This window comes from Rhinatrema bivittatum, chromosome 8, assembly GCF_901001135.1.
Source record: "Rhinatrema bivittatum chromosome 8, aRhiBiv1.1, whole genome shotgun sequence".
NCBI lineage: Eukaryota > Metazoa > Chordata > Amphibia > Gymnophiona > Rhinatrematidae > Rhinatrema > Rhinatrema bivittatum.
Genome location: NC_042622.1, coordinates 82,955,126 through 82,981,199, shown reverse-complemented (window position 1 = coordinate 82,981,199; position 26,074 = coordinate 82,955,126). Strand labels below are relative to the sequence as shown.

Below are 26,074 nucleotides of genomic sequence, written 5' to 3'. Positions count from 1 at the left end.
TGGGTGGTGAATCCGGGGGTACCATGAGGAAGTTTAGATGGTATCCCTGTGTTATAATGTATATAATGCTGAATCAGTTGGTTATGAAGTGGTGAATTCGACCTCCTACTGGCAAGTCTGGTTTTGGATTTGTGGAGTGGCTGCTGCTCTCTGAATAGATTTAAAAATCCAGAGGCTTGGCCTGTCTGTGGTGCTGGCTGAGGCCTGGATGGTTTGGGCTGTCGTGGATATCCTCTCTGAGGTAGTTTGGTTGGTCTCATGCGAGATGTAGGTGGATAATACCTGCGTAAGCGATAAAATGGTCTTCTGGGGTCCCTTCTCGTGGTCCTTCTTGCAGAGGAGGGAGCCTCCGTAGTAACCATGGACAGCTGACACAGGGTCTTCATGATGGTCTTTCAGTTGAGCCACTGCATCCTGTATCTTGTCACCGAATAGATTTTCTCCGCTACAAGGCAGATCAGCGAGCTTGTCTTGGACTTCAGTTCTCAAATCAGATGCCTTAAGCCAAGCCCACCTTCTGGCACTGATTCCCGTCGCTGATAAGCGAGAAGCAGTTTCAAAGGAATCGTAAACAGCCCGTACTTCATGCTTTCCAGCCTCAAGGCCTTTCTGTAGAATGGCATTGAGGAAGAGTATCAGCTATTCCCTGTACTTGCTTCCAGAGATTCCTCTGATATTGTGCAATATATAATTGATACAGTAAAGACAATGAGAATCGGACGATCAAAAGAAGCCCTTTATTTCAATGCCCGACTCTGGCCGAGTTTCGCTCATAGAGCTGCCTCAGGGGCAATTCAATTAGCAGGACTTAAAATATGCCTGCAGGGCTGCTGTCACACTGTCACAATATCATTAGTGCCTGCAGAACGCTCTGACATTCATTCTGCTAGTGTAAAAAAGGTTTTTACACTAGCAGAAACTCGGCCAGAGTCGGGCATTGAAATAAAGGGCTTCTTTTGATCGTCCGATTCTCATTGTCTTTACTGTATCACAGCCAACTGGATCGGCTTCCGATTTGCTTTTTCATATATAATTGATATGCAGCTATGCGTGACACTAGCATAGATCCCTGAAAGATTTTTCAACCTAAAATATTGAGGAATTTTTGGTCTTTTCCAGGGGGAGATGAAGAGTGAGGGCACAGTCTCCTGGCCTTTTTCTGTGCGGATTCAACAACCACTAATTGGTGGGGTAGTTGTGGCTCTTGGAATCCTGGAGTATGCTGGACAAGATACGTTGCATCTGTCTTCCTATTTACTGGTGAGACAGTGCAAGGGTGCTCCCATAGACGATGTTGGAGATCCAAGAGTACCTTGTGGTCGAGAACAGCCATAATTTCTTTGGGAGCATCAACAAATTGGAGGACTTCCAATATTTTATGACGTGTGTCTTCTTCTGTGAACAGGTCAAAAGGGATTGTCTCTGACATTTCCTTTATAAAATTAGCAAAGGAGAGGTCTTCTGGGGGAGACCATCTCCTTTCTTCTGGAGGAGATGGTTCTGATAGCATGTCCTCCGTAGAAGCGTCGGTGTCAACATCCTCCCATGGGTCAATCAGGATCTCTGGTTGAGATCCCGAGGGAGGGAAAAATCCTGGTACTCCTGGATGTGTTGGCATTGAGGGATCCCTCGAAGGCCTCGATGGAGGATGCGGCGGCATCAATGGCATCGAGGGGAATCATGGGCATCTCGATCCCGAGAGCCCCAACGGACCAGGAACTGGTTCCGGCATCGGTGGAAGCGGCGCGGGAAGAGGACTGGAGTCCGTGCCCTCATCTTCCGAGGACCCCAGAATGGGTAGCGGGGGTTTCGGAGACTCAGTAGGTCGTTTCGGTACTGGTGGCCCAGGCTGGGTCAGAAGGGCACCGATGAGTGTGTTCAGGCGGTCGAGTAGCAGTGTGAAGATCGATGGCTCCGGTGTCAGTATGAGGGCCGGCATCAATGGAGGATGAATGCTCTGGAGAGCATCGAGGACCGCCTGTCGAACAAGCATGTCCAGCTCCTCCCTGGAAGTTGGTATAGGTAACAGCTACAGGGGGAGGCAGGCTAGACACTACTGGCACCTCCACAGGAGTCTGTGGGGACTCAGTACCCGCCACCGATGTCTGTGGGGATCGCCTCAGTATCTCGGGTAAAGAGGAGGTTGGAGGCTCCTCTATCCGTGTCCTCTTTGCCATCAGCTCGATAGCCATCGAAGCCGATGCAGTGTCTGTGCCGGCACCGGGAGTTTCCCTCGGTGTTTCCCTCGGTGCTCGGCCAGGTCTTTCTCCAGCACCGAGGAAGAAGATACCGATGGTGACGGTCGGTCACCGCTGCCTTGCTGCTCCAGGCAAGGTTTGTCGATGGACTTACCTTTATTTTGAAAAGGGACTCCATCTTGTCAAGTCAGGCACACCAGCTTGGGCATCGACGAACATCGTGTATTGAGCTGAGGCACAACACACAGACATCATGCGGGTCTGTAATTGACATCATAAGTGGACACTCTGGGCATTTTCTAAAGCCCGTAGCCATGTTGGAAAAAAGGGCCGCGAAAACGGTCGGTGGCCTACGGGAACCGATGGTAAGGTAGCCGGAACCGACCGAAAACGGTGGAAATTACTCGCCGAGCATCGAGGAAAACGATGTCACGATGGGAGACCCCTATGAGGGAACTTTTTGTGAAGAAAACTTCAAGTTTTTCCGTGAGGAAAAATTGTGAGAAAATTCTCACAGAGCTCCTAACCGCAAGGCAAACTGCAGCGTGGAAAAAAAAAGAGACTGAAGGGAGACCCCTGTGGCTACAGGGATTATGGCATGCTGAGCATGCTCAGTGTGCCAGTCAAAAGTTCTAGAAACTTTGACAGAAAGGTTTTCCGTGATAGGGTTCCATCCAGTGACGTAACCCACAAGTGAGGATTATCATCCTGCTTGTCCTGGGAGAAAAGTTTTTATTCTCTGCTTCCATCTGCTGGTAGGAATGCAAAATCCACTTGTCTGGATTGATCTGGGGTATGAACGGGAAAGGCAATTTCCTCCACTGTGACTTCAGGCAAGGAGGAGGAGCGTAGTGGAGGCTAGGGGAAGGGTAGAGGAAAGAAGTGGGTGAAAGAGAGGTAGAGGTGACCTGGTTAAGAACTTAGGACTAATTTTGTGAATCTTGTCATGGAAGTAGTCAGCCATAATCTGGGCAGAGTGTGAAAGAGGGGGGGGAAGGAAGTTTGAGGAGGGAACTGAATGTGGCAAAGAGCTGGCAAGGGTTGGGTGCAAGAGAGCTTTTCAGATGGATGTAGTAGTCTTGCTTGGCAAGTGCAATAGCAAACCGGAAGGTGGTCAGCATGAAATGCATGAAACCTATACATGCATGGGATTTTAGCCAGAGATGTTCAACAGAGCAGGCACAGGAATGTAGGTAGTAAATTCTAGGGATGAGCCAAGGCTAGGGTTTGGTGTGTCTTACAGGACAGGTAAGGGGAGGGGAAGACTATCTAAAGTGGATGAGAGTATAGTGTTGTAAGAAAAACTGCTTTGTCAATTGACTCAGACAATGTAATGAAGGATAGGCAAAATGAAACAGTAGTGGAAACAATACAAGGGTCAACAGCTTGGATATTCCTGAAAGTAAGTGTAAGTGGTGACTGGACAAGTCTGTGGGGAAGGTAGTTTAGTGTGAAAGTTATCAGACAGTGGTCTCAGATAGGAAGAACTGAGGTGGAGAAGTCTTGAGAGACAGCAGTTGGAAGAAAGGACTAGGTTAAGGCAGGGGTCATGCTGGTGAATAAGAGCAGTACAGCAGAGTTGGAGAGCAAATGAGGAAGTTAAGGAAAGGAGGTTTGAAGCATAAGAGTTAGAGGGGTCATCAACATGGAGGTTAAAGTCACCAAGGATAAGGGAAGGGGGAAGATGAATCAATGAAGAAGGGAAGCCAGGAATCAAAGTCAGTGAGAAAGGAAGAGAGGGATTTATCAGGAGCTCAATAGATGACAACTTCCTGGAGAGGTAGTGGGGTGAATAGACAGTTGAAGTAGGCTTCAAAGTATGAAAAAAATGAGATTGATATGGAAGAAAGAGGTGAAATCTACAGGAGGGAGAAAGCAGTCCAGCATCACTACTATGGACTATTGGATGAGATGTCTGGGAGAAAAGATAACCGCCATTACAGAGAGCAGCAACTGAAGCGGAGTCTTCAGGGGGAAACCAGGTTTCAATTAAGGCAAGGAGATCGAGAATGAGAGATAAAAAGGTCATGAATATAGGCAAGCTTCTTGGGAGATAGAGTTTCCATTCCACAGGGAGTATGAAAAAGCAACTGAAGAGGGAGGGAGAAGGGGAATAGTCATAAAATTGGAAGGGTAGCAGCTTGATATGTGACACTGGGGAGAAAGTTGTACTGAGAGAAAAATAGTTATATCTGCTATTGAACAAATATCTATTTTTTTGTTATTATGACAGTATAACCCAAAAAGGTGTGTCTTGTGTTCTAGTAACTGGGCTATTAGAGTCAGAACAACAAAAACAGTTTTCCTGGACCAATAGCATAAAAGGGATCTACCCATCCCAGAGGATGACCTTACAGGACAATATAATGTTTCCTGGATATTAATGGGCTGTTTTATTTTATCTAGCAAAATTCCCTATAGTTGTAAACCAGTATATCCCTGAGCCAGGAAAGGCAGGAATACATAGGGTCTCAGAAAGAAAGTGCTCAGTGTTCTTGGCATGTTCTTTGCAGTACCAAAGTAGGATCTATCTTTCCTAGACTAGTTACAGGAGGAGCACTATCTTTCATCCCAGCACCCAGAACTTAGGCCAGTTGTTGCAAGCACATTTATTTTTACACGGATTTCTTCCATATTTGTAGCACACAGTGTAAAGTAATGTCACATTAGTTGTCTGTACAGCATGATCTAGGCTACAATACTGAACAAGAAAACTGCTAAAGACCCAGCAGCTACAAAACACAGCCCGCCACCTGGCTGAGGCTCAGCTAAGACAAAATCAAGCGTTTCCTCTTGCATTGGGACCTGCTGGGAGGCAAAGCTGGTTATAACGATGGTTTGATCTGCTGTGCACCATCATGCAACCAAGACTCAAATTTCTCACCACTTTCTCACATTTTATTTGGAACAAGTTTTGGTAATTACATTAAATAGGCAAACATTTACAAAGTTCTCTCCCTCTCATGTGTGTCGCTTTCCAGAGCAATGAAATACCAATGTGTTTCCTAGAAAGGAAAGTTTGTGAGATTAATACAGACACTCCTTGTTAAGCATTGCAAGTCAAAGAACAAAAAAAAGTGTACACACGTAGCAACAAGTGTTAAAGCTTGCTCCAGGGGTTCCTGCTATAGCACCATCTGTCCCAGGTCTGACCAGCTGCCCCCCTGCTTTGTGGCTAGAAAACAACATTAAAAAAAACAAGCTATGCTGCTTCTCGATGGTTACAGCATATGCAAGAGGCAGTTCACCCTGTATATAGCACAAGCTTGAGAAGGATGCAGAACCAGGGTAGCTCACTGAGAGGGAACAGCTTATGTGCAAAATATAGCCTCCTTCACATGTGCCCACAGGCAACAAATAGTTATAAAAGTGCTACTTCCTTACTATAGAAAAACACTTCTGTAAATGATACTTTTAGTACTGACATTCAAGATAAGACTATTCCAGAAAGCACCACATTGCAACTGGTGCATGGACATCTCTAAAATGAAGATGTAGGGGGGAAGGAGACACTATTTATATATCTATATGCATAGACAGATATAGATATACACACACACATGAGAAAGTCCAGGGATTTGAACTGACATTAGCAACGCAGTGCCAGAATTTCAATAAACATGTGTCTTTCTCATGTTACACAGGAAAGGTGGCATCACTCTTATCCTTGAATGTCCTGCAAGCAAGGCTCAGAATACAAGACACTGACTCTTCTGCATATAAACTCAGGCTGGTCAGAAGGAAGCTGGCATTAAAAACACACCACTTCCTACACTAACCTACAGGGAAAGTGGGAAGAGAAGGCATAAGTCTGGGTGCATGTGTGAATAGAGGCTTTTCCATATAGAGGAAGAAACACAGTGGAAAACATTTCCTCTTCTCCACAAAAAAGCAATTACTCTTTAGTATTTGTGGATTACAAAAGAAATAAAACATAACAGTTTTTAAGATATTGGCATCCAACATAACTTCTGTCTTTCTGCTCCTAACTTAGCCCAACCCCTTTCCCCTCTTCCCTTGGAGCTGCCCAGCACCTTCTGCAACCTGGGTAATACAATAAGAGACCTCCATCGTCTTGAAGAGCCCCAGCTCACAGAGGGCATGCGTCATTTTCAGCTTTGAATGATTATGGTCTGTCTACACCACCAGGGCATATGGTAAAGCAAACTCCTCCCACACCCAGCAATGGCAATAATATACACACATTTCTATAAGCCTAGCTGAAAAATATACATCATATATTAGAACCATTTACAGCTCAAAGGCACCACAATGGTGTGGTTAAGTCCAATGAACATTCTTTTGCTCTATTCTGAAATTACTCACAGTGAACAAAATAAACCCCCGGAAGTGTTCCATAGTTGTCTCTTTCTGTACCCTAGCAATGTGAAGGTGGTCCTACTACCAGCTTTCACTTGGTGACTCCCTGCGGCACCTGCAGAGGAACAAAATTATTTTACTCACAGTCTGACATCAGGCAGTGCCACTTTGGTACGCAAACTTCCAGCACTTTTGTCTGTGTTGAGGGTCCTGCTCAGGAAATGCATTCAAACCACTGCTCCTTCCTGACATGTGAGATGCATGAGCCCTAGCTACTGTTTATGCTCCCAGGCAGGATTTTTTTTTTTTTAATTATTCTTTATGCAGATAAGCAGAAGAGAGATGCTTTTCTCCCTGGACCAGCAGCAGAATACAGCCACACAAGAAGGGTAATGTCATCTGATGGTGTCGAGCCAGGACTTCTCTCTCATAGCTCAGAAAGTTTAATGGCACTTTGAGCATGTGCAGGAATTCCCATACTGCCATCGCCGCACACCTTTCCCTCAGTCTTTTGTCACCCACTTCATGACAGTCAATGGTTTCTCACTCCCAGTTATGTTTAAAATAAAAGATAAATACTACAATTGGAGAACAGAAGACAGTGAATCAAACATTAAAAATTAAATAAATAAAATATGTCTTTGGAAAAATCCTCTTGAAAGAAAAAAAGGCAAGCACCCCTTCACAGTGTGTCAAAGATGCTGTCACAAAAGGGCAATGATCTATACCTAAGATGTCTCGGACCAGATCCTGGCATTGCTAACTGTGGCCCCTTCAGCAGAATGTCCCCATGGGCGCTAGCTTTTCAGGATCTCAGACTCAGATATGAGCTTTCAATCTTATCAGAGAGGGGTATAAAAGAAGCATTATAGGTCTCCATCAGAAGATTCATCAAAGAGGTACTGGGCAAAACAAAGGCACAAAAAGTCAGCACCAAAGCTCCATGGCACAGACACATCAGTGCCAAAGCATCAAGGTGAAGTGTGCTCAGCACCAAATCAGTTGTCAGCGTCGAAACAAAATGGCCCAGAAATATCAGCACTGAAGCATCAATCCAAGAAATCACTGGTGCAAATTCATGGCTCCAATACATCCTTGAAGATACATAGTGACTAATGGGACAGTCAGTGCAGACATTCAACTTCAGAAGCTTGAGATCACCTCCACTACTGGAGCCTACCACAAGTAGAAAACAGAATGCTTTTGTCATTTCCTCCATTATCAGAATGTCATGCATTTCTGCAAGAACTATGGTCAGAAATTTTAAAAACATATTAAAGAAATGTCTAAAGCAGGGTTGCTCAAATTGGTCCTTGGGTTCCTTCTAGCCAGTCTGGTTTTCAGGATATCCCTAATAAATACATGCATGAGAAATATTTGCATACATTGGAGGCAGTGAATGCAAATAAATCTCATGCACATTTATTAGGGATATCCTGAAAACCCAACTGGCTGGGGGCCCAGAACGGGTTTGGGCATCCCTGGTCTAAAGAAAAAAAAAAAGACTTAATTTCAAAAAACAATACTAGAAAAATTAGTGGAAGAACTGCAATCAAAACTTTTCATCCTTTTTCAAGAAGGGAAAAGAAAACTCCTTGAAAAAAAATCATCAGGAGAAGTAGAGAAATCAGAACATGCTATGGTCAGAAGATTGCAAACCTATTACAAGTCAATGGAATATATGTCAGGGATACCATCACCTGACCCATCCTCCGATCTATCAACAAAACCGCCAAGAAGTACTACACCTCCTGAAGATACCATATGTCCTGCATTCTTGCAAAAAATGTCAGAAGCCATTCCTTTTAAACTCAAAAGATGATGATATGAAAACAATTGAATTTCAAGGAGTTCTAAAATTCATTCAGCCACCAAAACAATTCAAGATAGTGCCAAACATAAGGCTTTATTAGAAGTGCAAACTAAAATGCAGAAAACACCCTTCCTGTTCGTACCCCAGATCAGTCCAGACAAGTGCAGGTTATGCATCCCTACCAGCAGATGGAGGCAGAGAACAAAACATTGAGGCACTGCTACATAACCAAGAGTGCCCCCTGCAGTCCCTCAGTATTTCTCTGTCTCCAGCAGATGGTAGAGGTGCAGAGATGCAGTCTGGAGTTTAAAATAAAGAAAATAAATAAAATAAATAAATAAAATGTAGAGGTTTTCTTAAATTCTTGGAAGAAGAGAAGAAAGAAGAGGCTCCCCGAGGTGTTAGGTTCCTTTGTGGGCCATCCCTTGGGACGAGCAGGGTGAGCGGGAGGTTGGTAATCCCTGATCTGCCTCGGCCCTTGTCTTCCAGAGGAAGGGAAAGCCAGGAGTCCTGGTTTCCTCACACCCGCTGAGGTCCTCTCACCCTCAACTATCAGCCAAGAGCAGCCAGAAGCAGGGAAATATTATTTTTGTTACTTTTCCCTTTGTTGGTTGCTGCTCCTTTAGTAGGGGAAAAAAAAAAAAAAAGCTAGGACGGCTCAGGCAGCTTTGCTCCCACCAGTGATCATGGTGGATGGGTGAGAGGAGGTTTGACTGACTTGGTGGCAGAATTGGGGGTCTGGGACAGTGCCAGGAGGCGTAGTGACAGAACACACGGCAGGAGGGTAGCACCTTCCGCTCAGCATGGGAAAGTGTGCAGGGTCTGTAGTTTGAGGAGATCATGCCTCAATAAGGCCTCATGTGCTGCCGGAGGGGAAGGGTCCTCTTCGGGAAGCACAGTTAACAAGCGCTGCACCTGGCTGTCTGGTCCCATTCAGGAGGCCCCGGGGGGGGGGGGGGGGGCAGAGAGGATGGGGACTATTTTGACTGCACTTGGAGCAGTAGCTAGGGAGTTACTCTCCCTTCCCCCTCTGTCCTTTTGTCCTTTCTTTGGTACCAGCCGCGGCAGTAAAGCATGCAGGGCCTATAGGTTGAGGTGATCGTGCCTTAATAAGGCCTCATTGTTGCCATCTCTGCCTCCAGAGGGGAAGGGACTTCCATGGGAAACACAATTAACAAGTGCTGCACCAAGTCATCGGGTCGTGTTCAAGAGGCCCTGGAGGGGTCAGAGGGAACTACGGACATTTTGACTGCTTGTGTAGCAGCAGCTTGGAAATTAGACTCCCTTTGCTCCCTGTCCCCAGCGAACGTACACTCCAGGGAGGACATGGGGGAGCCAAAGGGACACAGTGGGCAAGGGGTCCAGTGGGTCTGAGGAGTTTTTCTCAAACTTTGTCCTTTTGTTCTATAAGGCTATAGAGCCCAGAAGGAAGTGACAAATAAATGTGCGCAGTCCCAATCGCTCACCTAACTAAAGTGGACACACACGCACAATCTGGGGGGGGGGGGGTTCCTTTGACTCCTCGGTCTGGGACGCCAGACTGGTATGGATTTGGAGACTTTGGACATTTCAGATGGTGAAGGTCCTCAAGGGTGTCTGTCTCCAGGAGGGCCTGCGAGATGATCCACAAGACCATCCGTCACTGTTCCTGTGGAAGTACCAGATGGTGATGGTACTGATGCAGCTGAGGTCCCTAAGAAGGAACTACTTCTAATTATTCCCCTTGTACTAGGGGAACTGGGGACCTGAGTCATGCATGAGAACTCGGACATGGGAAGAAGCTCATTGACCACGAGTGGGATTCTCTTGAGGCCAGTCTGAAGGTGGCTATGGCCATGACAAAGCAGTAACCCTTACCAGGAGAGACCTCGAAACTCGAAGTTTCCAAAGATGCATGTGGTGATGCCGGCAGTGACCAAGAGGATGACCATTCTGGTGGCAGGGTCGACAGCACTGTAGGGCATCCAGGAAACTGGAGATCCTTTTGAAGAGACTGTTTGAGGTTTCAGCCTTGAGTCTTCAAGCTGCTGTTTGTGGTAGCCTGATGCAGGCAACTAGGTATGAAGTAGGTGTGCCCTATGGGGCAGATGCTCTGTATGATTTAATGCGGACATCAGCCCAAAATATGGTTTCTGCTGTAGCAGCATGGAGACTCCTGTGGTTGAGTAATTGGTTGGCGGATTTGTGAATTTAATGCAGCTTAGTAATCTCTCCTTCAAGGGCAAGCTGGCGGATGTGTGGTCTAAGTCGCAGCTGTGTAATCTTTCTTTTCAGGGGAAGCGGCTATTTGGTGAAGACCTGAACCAGTTGTTGAAAACCCTGAGGGATTCCAAGGGGAATAGATTGCCAGAGGACAAGACGACCTTTCTGTCGCATGCCCGGATTAGGCACGTGCAGGATTTTTAGGTCCGGCAAGTTGGCCTCAGGCGCGGGACAAAAGCAAGCCTCGGGTCGACAGCAGTCCTTTCAGGGTTCCCGCTGGATTTCCAGGGATGGTGCCAGTCTGAGCACCAGAGGAGGTAAGATGTTCAAAATGAACTCTTTGAATACAATTCTCCCATTTCTACAAAAAGGAAATTGGCTAACTTCCATGGATCTCAAAGACGCTTACACTCATACCCCTATCAACAAGAAACATTGGAAGTATCTCATATTTGTACTGGAAGATCACCATTACCAGTACAAAGTACTACCGTTTGGTCTAGCAGCACCCAGAGTGTTTACAAAGGCTCATACATGCGAATATATGGGCTGATCGTGCACAACTCATATTAAAAACGGCAAAGTATGCACGTATGCAAGCAACAGAATGTGTGTAAAAAAAAAAAAAAAAGGGGGCATGTTAAATGCCCCGTACCGCAACATCCCTATGTGCATAAGTTGCTATTTTAAAATCTGCCACAGTGACACGCGTCTTTTACTTGCGTATATTTACTGCTGTTCAATATCAGGTGTAAGTGATCATAAACACCATAAAAGTGAAAACATGACTGGGTAGAGAGAGGGTCTGGGTGCAATGGGAGGACTTCAGGCTGAAGAGCCAGGAAGGTGTTGCCGAGCTGCAGATAGACTAGCTAAACTGGTGGACTCGTTGGTAAAACTGGTAATTTTCTTCTCACACACACAGTACAAAATTTGAGGAATTATGCATATAAAAGTCGAAAAGTGATAAGAAAAATACGCAAGTTAAATCTTCTTGTGTAAATGATTAAAATTAGGAGCACAACAGGAGATCCAAGATGGCGCGCTAGAGGGTGGCTGTGCTGCGTCTCTCTCCCACTATTACCTTGTTTGATTTCCTAATGCCTCATTTGGGGCGAAAACGGAGGGCCCGCGAAAGGCTGAATTCGGAAGCCTTGTCGTCTGGCCAGATACATGGACCGATGGACACACACATCACGAGGAGGAATGGAGAGCCTGGGGTTGAATCGCAGGAGGGTAGCCGTGGAGATGCTTTAACAGCCGGCGCCCTCCATGATTCATTAACATCTTTATCACCGGCTGAAAGGACAGCCCCTGAGAACCCTGCGGCAAGTAGAACGGCTAACCTGACCTGGATGGAATTGTTTCCGGACGACGCCAGGGAGGGGGATTCGCAAAGGTCGCAGGAAGAGCCGGCTAGAGCGTCTCAACCAGGAGCCTGCGAGTTCGACGGTGGAGAAACACACGAAGGAGAATTACATGCGCTGGAAGAGCTGGAATCATGGCATAATGGAGAAGAATTAGAAGAAGGGGACTTTGAGTTTGAAATAATAGCAACACCTCTGGTAAGACCTGAAGTATTTACTTTGGAGACAATTTGGTTGGCTATTGAAACTATGAATAAGAATATGACCGCGCAGATCAGCCCTATTGTAAAGAAAGTGGGGCAGTTACAGAAGCAAGTTAAAAAATGTAAAGAGAAGCAAATTGAAGTAAAACAAGAAATTGATGCTTTGAAATTGGAATCGGGAGAAACGAAAAGATATTGTCAAAATTTGGTAAAAGAGCGGAAATCCGAATGAACTGTATTCGATGGGGGGGGAAAGGCTGACGTGCACGGAGCAGGAGAGGGACCTTGGGGTGATAGTGTCTAATGATATGAAGTCTGCGAAACAATGCGACAAGGCGATAGCAAAAGCCAGAAGAATGCTGGGCTGCATAGAGAGAGGAATATCGAGTAAGAAAAGGGAAGTGATTATTCCCTTGTACAGGTCCTTGGTGAGGCCTCACCTGGAGTACTGTGTTCAGTTCTGGAGACCGTATCTACAAAAAGACAAAGACAAGATGGAAGCGGTACAGAGAAGGGCGACCAGGAAGGTGGAGGATCTTCATCGCATGACGTACGAGGAGAGATTGAAGAATCTAAATATGTACACCCTGGAGGAAAGGAGGAGCAGAGGTGATATGATACAGACTTTCAGATACTTGAAAGGTTTTAATGATCCAAAGGCAACGACAAACCTTTACCATAAGTAAAAAATCAGCAGAACCAGGGGTCACGATTTGAAGCTCCAGGGAGGAAGATTCAGAACCAATGTCAGGAAGTATTTCTTCACGGAGAGGGTGGTGGATGCCTGGAATGCCCTTCCGGAGGAAGTGGTGAAGACCAGAACTGTGAAGGACTTCAAAGGGGCGTGGGATAAACACTGTGGATCCATAAAGTCAAGAGGCCGCCAATGAAGAGTGGGTGACTCGCCAGAATGATGGCTACTGCCTGGAGACAATACCCTTAGTCAATAAACATACACATGGTTACTGTGACTCCAACATCACTCTAAGATTCAACAGCATGAGGAAATGTGGAAAAAAGGATTTGCACTCACAATGACGGGAGTAGCTGGCTTGTTACGGCGGTTACTACCCCAAACCAAATATCCAGATTACTACCTCCACCTTCCTCTATTCCTGATGCCTTTCAACTAGCTTGATCACTCCATTCTTATACTTCACTTTCAATGCATATCCAGCATAGTTCTCTGCTTCAACAGCAGGGGAAAAGAAAAACTGTTACTTCACACATCCAGCAGAGCTCTCTGCTTAAACGGCAGGGGAGAAGAAAAAAGGGTTCGCACTCACAAAGCGGGGAGTAGCTGGCTTGTTACGGCGGTTACTACCCCAAACCAAATGTACCTGATACTTCACTCTCGACGCATATCCAGCATGGCTCTCTACTTCAACGGCATCGGAGAAAGACTGATACATCACGAATTTCCAGCATAGCTCTCTGCTTCAACGGCAGGGGAAAAGAAAAACTGATACTTCACGCATATCCAGCATAACTTCAACGGCAGGGGAGAAGAAAAAAGGATTCACACTCACAAAGCGGGGAGTAGCTGGCTTGTCACGGCGGTTACTACCCCAAACCAAATGTGCCTGATACTTCACTTTCGATGCATATCCAGCATAGCTCTCTGCTTCAACAGCAGGGGAGAAGATAAACAACCAATAAGGGCTGTATAACATAATCTGGGTAAAAACAAATAAGCATGGGTGTAGCTTGCTTATTGCGGCGGTTACTACTCCTACTACCTCTAACTAATCAAGCTAGATATTTCACTTGGATGCAGCTCCTCCACCGCTCTCTACATTAATGGCGGGGGTGGAAGGGAATTAGAACCAAGAGCTAAGAGAAACAGATAAGTATGGGAGAAGAAATGAGGGAAGCTTGCTGGGCAGACTGGATGGGCCATTTGGTCTTCTTCTGCCGTCATTTCTATGTTTCTATGTTTCTATGTTATTAAGAAAACTGGAAAATATGGAAAATAATCAAAGAAATAAAAACTTAAGAGTAATAAATTTTCCTAAGAAACTAACAGTCACACCAAATGAGATGTGGTCAAAATATGCCTTGGAGGTTTTAAAAATATCACAGGCTACATTACCCCCTCTTTCAAAGATTTATTATCTTTCTTCTAAGAAAAAGATTCCTATAGAACAGGGGTCGGGAACCCATGGCTCGCGAGCCAGATATGGCTCTTTTGAGGGCTGCATCTGGCTCGCAGACACGTGTCGCCATACTTCGCGGTTCCCCGCTGACCCAGCTGCTCCCCGGTCCTCCGCCGCCCGGGCTTAAAATGCTGTCAGCCCGGGCGGAACGTGGCAGGACAGCTGGAGTCAGCGGCACCGGCGTGCTCTCTTCTCCTCCCCCCCACCCGCGGCCCGGAAGAGGAAGTGGAGAGCATCGGGTGCCTGCGCGGGAAGAAGAGACCACACTAGCGTGGTCTCTTCTTCCGCGCAGGCACCCGATGCTCACCACTTCCTCTTCCGGGCCGCGGGGGGGAGGAGAAGAGAGCACGCCGACTGGAGTCATCCGGGTGCCTGCGCGGGAGTCATCGGGTGTCAGCCGGGTGCCAGCGCTGGACCCGCGCAGGCACCCGATGCTCTCCACTTCCTCTTCCGGGCCGCGGGAAGAAGAGAGCACGCCGGTGCTCTCTTCTTCCCGCGGCCCGGAAGAGGAAGTGGAGAGCATCGGGTGCCTGCGCGGGAAGAAGACTGCAGCGCGGCTCGGAGGAAAATGAAAATCTTCAACCGCGGCCGATGGGACTCCGCCTTCGCCTCCGCGAGGGCTGAAAATGAAGGAGGTTAGCGTTGGGAGGTGGCTGCTGCTGCCGCGAGTTCCCGGGGGGGGGGGGGGGGGGGAGGGGGAGAGAGAGAGTGAATGAGCGAGCAAGCATGTGTGTTTGAGATCCTGTGTGTGTGAGTGAGAGATTGCATGTATGTGAATGATTGAGAGCCTGTATATGTGAAAGAGAGTATGTCTGTGATTGAGATCCTGCCTGTGAGAGAGAGAGCATGAATGTAAGTTTACCATTGGGAACCTGTATGTGTAAGTTTGTAATTGAAAACCTGTTTGTTTGAAAGAGTATGTGTGTATGATTGAGATCCTTTGTGTGTGAGAGAGATCATGTGTATGTATGATTAAGAGCCTGTGTGTATAAGTAAGAGAGAGATCATGTGTGTCTGTGTCTGATTGACAGCTGGTTTAGGTGATGGAGCATGTGAGTATGTGATTGAGAGCCTGTGTTTAAATGAGAGAGAGAGACCATGTGTGTCTGTGTGATTGAGAGCTGATTTAGGTGAGGGAGCATGTGAGTATGTGATTGAGAGCCTGTGTTTAAATGAGAGAGAGAGACCATGTGTGTCTGTGTGTGATTGAGAGCTGATTTAGGTGAGGGAGCATGTGAGTATGTGATTGAGAGCCTGTGTGTAAATGAGAGAAAGAGAGGACATGTTTGTAAGCATGTGAATGAGAGTCTGTGTGTGAGAGAAAAAGACAGCATGTATTTATGTGATTGAAAGCCTGTGTGTGTGTAAGCGTGAAAAGATAGACAGCATGTGTGTAAATGTGTAATTAAGAGCCTATATAAGTGAGAGAGAAAAAACATTTGTATATGTGAGTGACTGAGAGCATGTGTGTATAGGTGTGTCATTGAGAGCCAGTGTGAGAGAGAGCGCTGGTATGTGACTGAGAGAGGAGAAAGTTCCAAGCAAACCACCCCACCTCCTGCTAATTCAGAACAATCTCAGGACACCTGGATATCAAACGTTCCCAGGTATGCAGAGCAAAAAAATTTTTGTATCCTTATTATTTTTCATTACTGGATCTTTGTGTCTGCTATTTTGAAATATTTTGTTGGTATCTGGAAATGTTTTATATGAGTTTTTAATTATTGGATATTCCACTCATCAGCTGTTTCGAAATATGTTCTTTTTGTTAGTACAGTTTTACTGCTGATGATTTTATATTTCTTGATTTGTTTTATAAGGATGTGTGATGTTTCTTTTTTCCTTTGTTACACTGCATACAGAGACTCTGGCTTGTTGCAGTTTCCAATTCAGTTTTTGTCTGCATGCTTCTTGTTATGCGTTTTGGTCTCTTTATTCTATGTTAGGTGAGGGACAGCACGTGATTCAGGTGAGGTTTTCTGCTGGCGTGTAGTTTCTGTGTAGGACTCTATAGCAGCCTGACTTGGTCCGTTTTCCTAATAGGAGATGTATTGGTGTCTTAAGGCCTGGTGTAATATTTTCAGAGACTTATTGTACTTTAAAAGTGTGATCTTACATAAAATGCACACATTTACTTGTATTTAGTTTTAAACATATTGTATGGCTCTCATGGAATTACATTTTAAAATATGTGGCGTTTATGGCTCTCTCAGCCAAAAAGGTTCCTGACCCCTGCTATAGAAGGTGGAGAAATGCAGCAGTTGTCTCCATTAAATATATCTCAGATCTTGGAAACATCTACTGAAGAAGTGATTCAAACAGCTACACTTATAATAACCTTTCTACTAGATTTGAACCGAGATTGGGTTCTCAAAATGTATTTCAGGAATCAGCGGCAATTATTTCTTGGTATGAATGTTCAAATATTTCCGGACTTGGCTAAAGACACTCAGTTAAGGAGGAAGAAATTTCTTGAATTAAAATCCAGAGTATTACAGTCTGGAGCGTTATTTTTCCTTAAGTTTCCCTGTAAATGTGTTATTAAATTTAAAGACCTGACTTATACTTTTTTTCAACCCGATCAGTTAAGTAAATTCCTTTCTGAAAAATTGCCTAATGAAATGGTTGCCAGCTCTAGCCCAGAACATGTAACCTAATATGTGTGTTTCTCTTCTTTAGAAAGTTACCACTCCTTCTATAGTTGCTTTCATAAATGGAATAGTCCGTTTTGTCATTTCCTAATTTAAAGACGTCTCTTGAGTAGGGTCTCCCACCACAAATTGAGGGCTATGGTTATTATGATATATTGTTTAAATGATTGAGCATTACCTATGGTTAAACATTGTTTTCCTTTCAAATGTATACGTTTGTATCTTTGAAAATCCATAATAAATAGAAAATTAAAAAAAAAAAAAATTTAGGAGCACAACTATGCATGTAGAGTAGATTTGTGCCACTTATCTAGATAAAGTCTGATTTCAGGTATGGGGCGATTTTGCTATCACTTAGCCAGATAAGTCTGAAAAACCGCTACTTATCCGGTTAAGTAAGATAGGTGGATATGTGTTAAATTGCTACTTATCCGGCTAGTTTCAACATTACATCCCACGTATCTTTTAGATATATGAATATGTTGTTGGGTAGATTTACGCTCATTTTATATCAAGCATGCGCATTGCGCACAAGATATAAAATACACGAGCATGTGTGCGTATATCCATATATCTGCATATGTGGGCATGTGCATTTGTTTTAAAGTTACCCTCAAAGGGGCTGACACAATATTTGTGCGCAGAAAACGGGTGCTCAGTGTTGAGCGCCCATTTTCCTAATGCACGCCCAGCCACCTCTCCTGAGCGCACGAAGCAATATTTAAATTAGGAGTCACACAAAAAAAGGAGGTGGTAGGGAAAATGTGTAGGTCCATAATGCCTCCTCGGCATCTGGCACCCAGGAGAGGTAGCTGTCAAGTGGGTTGGGGAAAACAGACGCTCACTCCATGAGCATCCATTTTCTCTGCTACCGGCATAGACATGCACAACATATACGGCCTGGACAGTGTATCTTGTGTGTCCAGAAATTTTTTTTCCCCCCCCCCCCAAAAAAGTTTGTTTTTATTTATTTATTTAACTAAATCAGCTTTATTTGATTCCTCCTACTTAGTATCGCTACGATACTAAGTAGGAGGAATCACAGAAAGCAGGATTAATCTTTTTTTTCCAGTGCACCCTTGAGTGTGACATACCTTTGTGCCAGCCCCGGGCTGGCGTAAAATTTGTCTAGTTGCAATGGGCGCATTGGCCACACGGGAAATTTTTTGCATCACAGGGAATAGCTAACAGCCTCATCCTCATGGAATTTACATGTGATGAGTACTATTAGCTACACAGTGATTTGGACACACCAATCCCCTTATTGCATCAGGGATACGGATGCGCATCCAAAACGCGCGTCCAATCACATGTTAAACTGTTCGCTAGCCTCTGCACACGGTATTGCATCGGCCCCAAGGTGTTTAATAGTGGCAGTTGTTCACCTAAGAAACCAGAATTTGCTAGTTTTCCCATACTTAGATGACTGGCTAATATCAAGCAGTTCTGGCCATATGGGATTGGCTGATTGCAAGAAAAAATACAGATTTTGAAAATTTATCTTCCAGGGAAAAACACTATTCTTGCAGACACAATAAGTCAACTCCAACCTCACAAATGGTCTCTGAATGACAACACAGTATGACACCTTTTCCAATTTGGGGAACACCAATAATGGACCCCTTTGTATCTCTATTCAATCACAAACAACCTTGTTACTGTTCCAAGAAACCATCCCACAATACTGAGGCAATGGATGTAATCCTCATTCCACGGAACGAGGGCCTAACATACATTTTCCTACCAATTCTGCTAATTACGAAAACTATTATAAAGTTAAGGAAAGACAAGGGAATGATTCAAGTAGCTCCACACTGGCCACATCAAAGTTGGTTTCCATGGCTACACAGACTATCAATAGCTCCACCAATAATATTACCAATATTTTCAACACTCCTAACTCAATTAGACAGAACAGTCCCTCATCCCAATCTTCAAATAACAGCTTGGATGTTGAAGGCCAAGAGATTCAGAAGCTACAACTTCCTCAAAAAGTAAAGGAAATTCTATTAGCGTCAGTTCATTTGAGTGCCATTGCTGCTCATCACCAACGCGGAAAAGGTCAAACAATATTGTAAGAAGCATTATTAACAACATTTGTTAAAGGACTTTATAATTTAAAACCACCAAAACAATTTCCACCAGCTCAATCGGACTTAAATATACTGTTGCAACAGATAATGAAGGCACTATATTAAGCTACGGCTACATACGAGATAAAATGTGTCTCCTAGAAACGAAAATTGATTCTTACCTGCTAATTTTTGTTCCTGTAGTACCACAGATCAGACTCCTGGGTTTTGCCTCCCTTCCAGCAAATGGAGACAGAGAAAGTTTCACTGACACTGCCATATAACCTGGTGTGCCACCTGCAGTTCCTCAGTAATGACCTGTACCCAAGCCAAGATATTACTGAACATAAACACATCCCCACATAACACGTCCCCCTGAACAAGCAGTAGGATGTGGAACCCCATCATGGGAATGATCCTTTCCAATCTTAACAGAAGAAACCAAATGAAACCTGTGCCATTCTTCAGTCTATTTACAATAACAGATCGAGCGGACTCTCCAATCCTCCCCACATCAACTGGGTGGGACTCTGGACTGACCTGTGTTACTACAGGAATGAAAATTAGCAGGTAAGAACCAATTTTCCTTTTCCTGTATATACTCAGATCAGTCCAGATTCCTGGAATGTATCCAAGCTTCCCTGCGAGAGTCCCGTTCAAAGCACACTTTCACCAAAGCCCAATACATCTGGAGCCTGGACATCCAAATATGTTTGGCAAAAAATGTGCAACGACTTCCAAGTAGCCGCCCTACAAATCTCATGTGGCAATACTTGTTGACATTCGGCCTAGGATGCCACTTGCGATCGAATAGAGTGAGCCCTTAACTCCTCAGGAATAGGGTGACCCTGACAGATGTATGCCGAACATATCGCTTCTTTCAACCACCTCACTATGGTGGACTTTAAAGCCTTATGTCCCTTTTTTGCACCACTCCATAGCACAAAAAGATGATCAGATAGTTGAAAGTTATTAGTGACTCTGAGATACCGTAACAAGGCTCATTTCACATCCAAGAGCTGCAACTCTTTTGTGTGAGGCGCCACCACATCCAGATTTGGGAAGGCCAGAAGCTCTATCGATTGATTCAAATGAAAAGACGATACCACCTTCAGAAGAAAAGAAGAAACTGTACGTACAGAGACCCCAGACTCCATAATCCTCAGAAAAGGATCCCTGCATAAACAGAGTCTGTAGTTCCGAAATTCTCCTAGCAAAACAAATTACCACCAAAAATACAACCTTTAAGGTAAGATCCTTCATAGCGGCCCTTTGAAGTGGTTCGAACGGAGCCATACACATCCCCGTGAAAACTAAGTTAAGGCTCTAAGGGGGACCCAACTTCCACACTGGAGGCCGCAAATGCTTCGCCTCATGGAGAAAATACACTACATCTGGGTGTGTAGCTAGGGCTGCTCCCTGCACCTTGCCTTTAAGACAGTCCAATGCCACCACCTGGACTCTAAGGGAGTTAAAAGGCCAAACCCTTTGTCAATCCCCGTTGTAAAAAGGTCAAAATGTGCGCCAGTGTCGCCCGAGTAGGTTCAACCACCTGCTCTGCACACCAAGACTCAAAGTCTCCATACCCTCACATAAGTGAAATGTGATCACATTATACCTACATTAATCTCTTTACACTGGCTTCCAATTAACTCTCAAAATCATTATAAAGTAGCATGCATAGTACATAATATTATCTATGGAGAGAAAACCGAATGGCTGAATAGAGCATTACTGCTGCATACCCCGCAAAGAGATTTGAGATCGGCCAATAAAGGACTCTTATTAATTCCTACAATTAAATCTGCATGTCTCAGCCAAGTAAGAGACAGAGCCCTATCAATAGCAGGATCAAAACTGTGGAATACGTTACCATCTCAATTACGGCTGCAACACTGAAAAGGAGAAATAGGCATGCATGCTAATTTAACATCTACAGCACTTTAATTTTTAGTTAGTTAGTTGTGTCTTTTGAAATGATAAATGTGTTCTTAGTACTTTTAATTATTTACACTTATTTTAAAATATTTTAGTTTTAAAAATTTCTATTTTTTTTTTTTTTAATTTTTTTTTTTTAATTCTTTATTTCTCATTTTCAACAAAATACAAACATAAAAAATAGTATTGCATTTGGAAATACATGAGTTGAGTTGCAACTATAAAAGAAATTCCATTTTCTCCATTAATTAACAATTTAAATCTTGGGTGCAACTTCAAAATCATTAGTATCAAACAGCCTTGAGAGCTTGTTGAAGCGTTAGATAGAAACCATGGGGAATTTATAAAGAAAAACTTTTATTGAATTGTAATAGGGTATCTCATAAGTTCTACTATAACACATATCATCTTACTAACTTGAGACTGGGGATGAAGATGGAACTTGTCTCTGTTCGAGAAAATCTTTTAATTGTTCCGGTATGAAAAAAAGAAAAATATCATTCTGTTTTCTTAATATACATTTACACGGAAATCTTAGTGTAAAGGTATATCCTAACGAAATCACCTCTTGGCGATAAGCCAAAAAGGCTCTCCTTCTTAATTGGGTAGAATATGCCAGGTCAGGGAATATCTTTATTGACTTTTCCATGTAGTTGACTGGATATTTTTGAAAATAACTTTCATAATTAAATTTATATCACTAATTAAGGAAAAATTTACTAATAGGGTTCCCCAGTCAATTATCTGAGCACTAGTCTTTAGAATTTCAAGCAGCAGTTGTTAAAGACAGGGGAATAATTACTAGGAGACTGGAGACTCTAGAGAATAGTGCCAAAAAATATAATCTAAGATTCTTGAATTTTCCTAGAGTGATTGGGGAACTACCCTCAGTCACTCTGAAAAAATTTCTAAAGGATATACTTGGCATAATCTCTGGAGAAAATATTTCTATAGTAAATTGTTACTTCCTGCCAAAAAACAGAAACATTAATAATAGAGAGGAGTTGCCATTTCAAGGAGACCTCACCAACTTTCTTGAAAAATTTCTATTTTAACAGCTATTGTGTTTTTCATAATTTCTGATCTTTTAATTATTTTAGCTGTTAATCTCCTTTTATGATATGATTGTAATTTCATTGCTTTTATCTATTTTATTGAAATGTTAACCGCTGTGAAGGCTTTGCTGAGACAATAAATGACAAATAAATGACAATAAACCTTAAACCCTCAGATGCTTCCTCTCAAAAGCCAAGCTGCAAGACAGAAATGAACCACCACTCTTGGATGAATATCTATTTGGCGCAACACTTTGCCCACCAGCAGCCATGGTGGAAATACATACAGAACCACCCTTTGCAGCCATGGGAGTACCAAGGCATCAACCCCTTCCACTCTACGTTTTCTTCTGCGGCTGAAGAAGTGCAGAGCCTTGGCATTCCTTTGAGTTGCCATCAAGTCCATGTGGGGCATGCCCCACTTGCGACAGATAAGCTGCACTGCTTCCTTCAACAACTCCCACTCCCCGGGATCCAGCTGACGACGACTGAAAATCTGCTTGCACATTGTCCATAACTATGTGAGAAACTGCCAATAATTCCAGATGACGCTCTGCCCAATGTATTAACTTCTGGGCCTCCTGAGCCATCGCCCGACTCTTGGTACATCCTGTCGGTTGATGTTAGCCACCGTTGTCGCATTGTCCGACAAAATTCTTACCGGCCACCCATGTAAGAGAGGCAGACAGGCATACAACGTGAACTGCACCGCTCGTCTATAAGCAACTGATAGATCCCGATGCCTCTTCCTCCAACTGACTCTGGCACACAGCCTCCCAACCGGAGCAGCTGGCATCGGTTGTGACCACTACTAGGTCTCGACCAAGCCACCATGAGAAACTGGACCTGGCCATCTCCATAAGATATACGGTAGATGAAACTGCTCCGACAACGGATCTCACCAGGAAAGCAACGCACTCTGCAGCGGTCTCATATAAGCAAACACCCAAGGAACCAATTCCATCGTGGAAGCCATGGAGCCGAGAACCTGCAGGTAATCCCACACCTTGGGAACCATATTCTCCAACAAACTGCAAACCTGCCTCTGCAGCCTGCTGATGCACTCCCTAGTGAGAAACACTTTCCAGATCCTGGTGTCGAAACGCGCCCCCAGGAACTCAAACACCTGAGAAGGGGTTAACTAACTTTTCGACAGATTCACAATCCAACCCAGGGACCTTAAGTGCTGCAGTACCACTGCCTATCTGCAAAGCCAATTGTCCAGATACAGATGAACTAGAATGCCCTCCTTCCTGAGAGCCGCCGCCACCACCACAACCATCACCCTTGGTGAAGGTTCTCGGCACAGTTGCCAACCCAAAGGGAATGGCGCAAAACTGAAAACGTGTCCCGAGAATCATGAACCTCAGGAATCTCTGATGATCTGGCCAGATTGCTATGTGCAAGTAAGCTTCGGTCAAATCCAGAGAGGCCAAAAACTCTCATTGCGCACTGCTGCAATCAAACGCACAGTCTCCATCCAAAAACAAGGAACTTCAAGAGCCACGTTCACCTTTTTTAGATCCAAGAGAGTAGAAAGTCCCTTCCTTCTTTGAGACCACAAAATAAATGGAATACCTTCCTGTCTCCCGTTCCTCCACAGGTACGGGGGGGGGGGGGGGGGAAGATGGCTCCCAGCCTCCATAAACGGTCAATGGTTTCCTGAACCACCCGTCTTTTGTCTATGGAGGTGCAAGGAGACACCATGAAAAAGTCCTTTAGTAGGCGAGAAAATTCTAAAGTCTTTTCACACTTAGGACCCATTGGTCCAACGTGATCTTGGCCCACTCCTCGAACAAAAAAGTCAACTGACCTCATATGGCCGGCACTGAAGAGTGGACCGGCATCAATTCATTGGGCAGACTTGGATCCCAACGCCCCCTAGCCAGAATCATCTCTATTTGGCTTTCAACCATGAAAGGATTGGTTTCAGAACTGTTGCCTCCCAGTGCCTTGTCTCTGGGCTCCTCCCAAAGCCCCATTCTGCCAAAACTGCTGATTCATCCAAAAGCAAGGCCATGTAGAGAAGGATCCTTTGCTGCCTTTCGGCTTATCCTCCAGCAATTTATGCCCTTTATTTTCACCCAGATGCTTCACGAGCTCCTCTAAGTCCTCTCCAAAAATCAGTTTCCCCTTAAAGGGTAATGCCTCCAAGACTTATCCCAAATGTCCGCTGACCAGTTCCGCAACCAAAGGAGCCGCCTGGCCGAGACCACTGACATCATAGTCCTGGAAGACATTCGGATGAGCTCATATAATGCATCTGCTCCATAGGCCACCATGGCTTCCAGCCGCTCAGCCTCTGACGCTGACTTGTCTGTCTGCAGCTACCAACCGAAGCATAAAACTGCAAACCACAGCACGAATGCCTAGAGCAGACACTTCAAATATCTTTTTGAGATGGACTTCTTACTTCCTGTCCTGCATATCTTTCAGCGCCATAGAACAAGCCACGGGAATGGTTGTTTTCTTCATAACAGACGACACTGAGGCATCTACCTTGGCAGCCTCAACAATTCCAGCGTATTCTCCAGCAAGGGATATAATTTGTCCATTGCCCTACCAACCTTCAAACGGTCTCTGGAGACTCCCACTTCCCAACCACTAGCTTCTTTACTGATTTACAAAAGGGGAAGGCCTTCGCTGGACTCTTAAGCCATCTATGACTGGGTCCATCTCTTACTGATCAGATTCCTCCCACGGTACCTTAATTCCCAGCTCCTTAAGAATACAGAGCCACAATTCCTCCCTGTGGAAAAGGTGAACCACCTTAGGATCGTCTTCTTCCACAGTTGGAGTTGACCCCGCCCCTCATCTGGATCCTGTCACTCCGGAGAAGAATCTTCCTTTGGGGAGTCCTCTGCTGGAGGCTCCCCGTCCTCAGACTCCCTCGAGGCCTTGTCCACAGCTTCCGAATGTGCAGTCTGACCCAGGACTCGCCGAACCCTGGTCACCACACTGGCCCACGTAACTTTGGGCCTCTTGCTGGGCCCTTGGCATAGATCCCACCAGCTCGGTTGCATGCGTCCCCTCCAAAGACACTGAAAGACACAGTCCTGCACCTACAGGAGTGCCTGCGATCTGCCCTGCTGAACAGACAACACTCCAAAAAGAAAAAAAAAAAGACGACTTTTTTTTTTTCTTCTAACTTTAAAGCTATGAACATTTCCCTGAAGCTGGGCAGCAGGCTCTGGACATCCTCCTGGGGTAAGGGAGCTGGCACCACCAGTTATCCTCCCCCAGCAGCAAAAATGGCTGAGCCAAAAAGGGTCCCCAACCCCCTGCTCATCCACCTCAAGACCAGAAGGGATGGCCCCACCAGGACCTGCCAACCTTCTGGGAGGAACTCCTCTTCTTTTCCTAATCCCTCACTAACTTTACTTTTTTTTTTTTTTTTTTTTTTAAACTAATTTCCAGACTGCAGGTTTTGCACCACCACCACCATCTGCTGGAGACAGGTAGCATACCAGGTTATATGGCAGTGTCAGCTAAACTTTCTCTGTCTCAGTCTGCTGGAGGGGAGGCAAAACTCAGGAGTCTGGACTGATCTGGGTACATACAGGGAAAATACTAATTTTTAATTGCAACATCATCAGCCTGAACAGTAAGTGAACTACAAGCACTGGTTATGTATCCTCCATACACCCAGATATTTAAAAACAAGAGTGATGTTCAGGAATCAGCCAAAATTCCTACCAAAAGTAGTTTCACAGTTTCATCTGAACCAAGCTATAACATTGCCAACATTTTTTCCAAATCCCTATCAAACACCAGCAGAGCAAGCCTTGCTTATTGTATTGATAGACTGCAAAAGAGCCCTTCTATTTTATCTGGACAGAACAAGACCATATAGGAAATCGCAAATATTTATATCCTATGAAATAATCAAAAATGGAAATTCAGCTACCAGATTATCTAGATGGTGGACTCACATTGTTATGCAGCTTTAGACCTCAAAATTACAAAATCAATAAAAGCTCATCAAGTGCATGCAGATGCTGCCACAATGGCACATTTTAACTCAGCATCCATCCAAGACATCTATAAGGCAGTTACGTGGTCAACAATACAAACCTTTACAAAAAATTACTGTCTAGAA

General features: G+C 44.6%; 1 protein-coding gene across 9 annotated transcripts in view; it reads right to left on the bottom strand.

Annotated features, from left to right (window-relative positions):
* USP20 (ubiquitin specific peptidase 20) overlaps positions 1–26,074 on the bottom strand; it is a 211,290-nt gene that overhangs the window by 43,614 nt on the left and 141,602 nt on the right. For 2 of the 9 annotated variants that reach the window (XM_029614272.1, XM_029614275.1), the window contains 2 exons: positions 6,525–6,633; positions 4,577–5,203 (listed from right to left, as the gene is read on the bottom strand). The gene's annotated coding sequence lies outside the window, so the exon portion shown is untranslated. Of the gene's footprint in view, positions 1–4,342; positions 6,634–26,074 lie in introns of those variants that run through there. The other 7 variants (XM_029614271.1, XM_029614270.1, XM_029614278.1 and 4 more) reach the window with 6 other exon arrangements.